This window comes from Helobdella robusta (assembly GCF_000326865.2).
Source record: "Helobdella robusta unplaced genomic scaffold HELROscaffold_1, whole genome shotgun sequence".
Taxonomy (NCBI): Eukaryota; Metazoa; Annelida; class Clitellata; order Rhynchobdellida; family Glossiphoniidae; genus Helobdella; species Helobdella robusta.
In genome coordinates, this window is record NW_008703570.1 from 2,778,382 (window position 1) to 2,782,327 (window position 3,946).

Here is a 3,946-nt window from a genome sequence, read left to right on the forward strand (position 1 = left end):
TATATATGTATATATATATATATATATATATACATATATATATATATAGTACAATATTCTCTAAATTCTGCCGAATGTTTGGCGTTAATATGTTTGTAGTTCATTTTTGGATAAAACGAACTACAAACATTTTAACGCCTAACATTTGGTAGAATTTATAGAATATTGTAAAAATTATGGTCTATTACCAACATATATGTATGTATGTATGTATATATATATATATGTATAACACTTCATATATATATATATATAACACTTCATATATATATATATATATATTTATTTATGTTTATTTGTATTATATATGTATATATATAACTAAATGGTCTTATAATTTATTTTAATATATAGGCTCAAAATTAAAATCTTTTTTAACTCATACAAATAATACTTCTAAATTGTATCTGTTAACACTTAATTTTACTTTTCGTTTTTGGTTACTATTGTCAACAATATTTTTAACGGTTTTTCAAATTATAACACTGATGATGGCAATTTTGCCGAAAAAGGCTTTTTGTTGCATTTAAACTATTTTATTTTATTTTTATTTAAAAAAATGCGCTGAGGGCCATATATAACCCCTTAACTAGACAGAAAATAATAAAAATAAACGAATTTCAATAAAATGTACGTCGACACCAAAAAATAAGTTTGAAAAATCATAGTTAACATTAATAATGACCATCATCCTCGCGAAATAATATCATAAGGAAAATCAATTAAATAATGTTAGATAAATTGATTGTTATATTAATAGTTATTTAACAGTTAAAAATTAGTTAAAATCAACAGAGAGCAGTTGATTTTTGAAGACAGCATATGAGTTTGACGAGATGACATCTGCTGGCAAGGCATTCCATATTCGAATGATTCGGTTGCAGAAAAAATATTTAGTTGAGTTGTCACTAAGAATGAAATCACGCAATTTACTTTGATGTCCCCGAGTTGATAAGTACAGTTATGGAATGAAATTACTATTTAGGTTTGTTTGAACGAGGTTATGAAGTATTTTGTACAGAAGGCATAGATCAGAAATTAAACTCCGACGTTCCAAAGTATGCATTCCAACTGCATGCAGTCGAGACAGGTATAGGAGATGATGTAGAGACGGGATAAACTTTGTAAATCTTCTCTGTACACCTTCAATTTTGTTTATTTGGTAATTGTAATGTTGATTCAACACAGATGAAGCATATTCAAAAAATTGTAGCAGGTTAGTGCATGTAGATCGAGAAGGCAAAAAGCTATGCTGGAAGTTGGAAATTAACTTGTTTTCCGATAAATAGGATAGCATTTGTTTGTTGGTGATTTTTTCCATTACCCGGCAGCACAAACTGGTAAGCGAAATTGGCCTGTAGTTACCAGGATAGTTTGGTGGACCCTTCTTATGCATTGGAGTGACTATTGCCGTTTTCCATCTGGTAGGTAGAAGATTATTTTTAAAAGATATATCAAAAATGTGACACAGTGAAGTTGAAAACTTGAAGCACACATCGTGAGCAAAATATTGGGTATACCAACTAGTCCCATCGAGGAGGCACTCTTTAAACCACGCAGAGTTGTATACACCATCTGAGTGGTGAAACTAACATCTTCCAATAATTCTGTAGTGCGAGATGGCAGGGAACAGTTAATGTTATTGTCGATTGTAAACACAGAAGCAAAATATTCGTTGAATGCACCGGCCATTACCAACGGATCGTAAGTTATGCTGTTGTGGCTTAATCTTAAACTGCTGACATGTGATCGAGAAAACAGTTTTTTGTTGACGTATCGATAAAAACCTCTAATATTTGATTTGGATAGCAGATTTTGTTCACTGTTTATTTGGTAGTAATTGGCTAGGTTAAAACATTTTCTCGACATTTTCATATACAGCTCTTTATCATACAAGCAGGAGGAAAGCTTCCATTTTCTCCAAAAATGAAGCTTTATTTTGTAGGACACACGTAGTGGATTAGAAACTGTCTGTTTGCAAGAACTTTTGTTGTAAACTTGGGAAACAAAAACTGATATAGCAATACTGATTATCTTTTCAAAGATCTTCCAACAAGTATTAACGTCGAAGCAGTACCGGAAAAAGTGATCCAAGTTTGTACTCATAAAGTAAGCCGGGATCATTGGATAGAACCAAGTCCAAAATGTTATCTCCTCGAGTCGGCCTTTCAACAATCTGATGTAAACCTAGTTCGTTGAAAAATTCAATAAATGTATTGTAAATAGAATTATTAGGTGTGGAGTAATTATCCCAGTTAACGTGAGGAAGGTTGAAATTTCCCATCAAACAAACAACGTTACCTCCGCAGAGTTCTTTTATACATCGTGCACTATCAAAAGCATATTGTTCCGCCGAAACGTCAAAACCATCACTACGGTAGTAGGAGATAAAGCAATAATTTTTAGTTGAAGTAGGAACATCAACAGAGACAATCTCGATGTGAGATAACATAGATGGTACTGAGACGACTTAATGATGAAAGCCACGCCGCCACCACATGTTCCACGATTTTTTCGAACAAAAACAAAACCAGGAGGCAAAAACATATTGTCAGGATCATTTGGAGTGAGCCACGTTTCAATAACAAAAAATATTTCAGGATCAAAAGTTGACAAAAATATACTAAGGTAATTTGTTTTCTTCTGGAGGCTATGAACGTTAGCCAGGGCAAACGAAGGTGCCTATTTCTAGTTAACTGAAAGGGCTGATCATTAGCAGGTTGGTTGTTATTTGTTTTATTGAGACGTCTTTCCTGTCTTTTGAGAAACGCTTGATCTGCCTGCCTCTTGGAAAGATTGAGATTAATGTAGATATTTTTTTGTCGCTGGTGATGACTGGAGAATCCTCGACGATGCAATCAGGTCTTCAGCTGCTGATGCGTTGTTTAAAGTCACACACAATTTAGACTTTCCAATGCGACGTGTTTTTACAATGTGGGGTGTGACAGAAAAGTGGTTTTCACAAATTGACAAAACCATATCTTTGTCATTACCTCTCTGTACGAGTCAAGCCCGGAAATGATGACATTTTTTGACCGTTGCTCCTCATCTTTTCGTTCTTGTTCAACAGTCCAAAGAGCCCTTGTCATGGTTTCTAGCATTAGAGTTTTGTTGAGTTTTATTACTTATTTTAATAATTTAATTTTTATTTAAAAATGTCATTTTTAAATTAATAGCAATAAAATGATTATTATAAAGCATTTTGTTAATTTAATTAATAAACAAAATAATAAATTCTAATTTATTATTAGAAAAATATAGAAATTAAAATAAATGAATAATACTATAGCGATAGAATTTGATGAAACGTGTATATATATATATATATATATATATATATATATATATATATATATGTTGGTAATAGACCATAATTTTTACAATATTCTATAAATTCTACCGAATTTATTCTTATTATATATATATATTCTTATATATATATATATATATATATATATATATATATGTTGGTAATAGACCATAATTTTTACAATATTCTATAAATTCTACCGAATTTATTCTTATTTATATAAATTATTTATTTTATTCGGTAGAATTTATAGAATATTGTAAAAATATATATGTATATATATATATATATATATATATATATAACTTTGGATCCTGAAATATTTTTTTTTATTAAAACGTGGCTCACTCCAAAGGTTAAAGGTTTCTCTCTCTCTTTTGCGTTTGCTTCAGAGGTTTCAACGACAAACACACACAGCGTATATGAATACGCGTGCAAACCACGCGTCATACACATTGCATATGATAGGCGGGGATCTCTTTGTATTTGAACCCAGTCATTACAATAGCAAGACCAGGTGCCTTTAACCATTGAGCCATCACGCCGCCGCCAAATGATCCTGACAATATGTTTTTGCCTATATATATATACATACATGTATATATATATTTATATATATGTGCCTTATATATACGT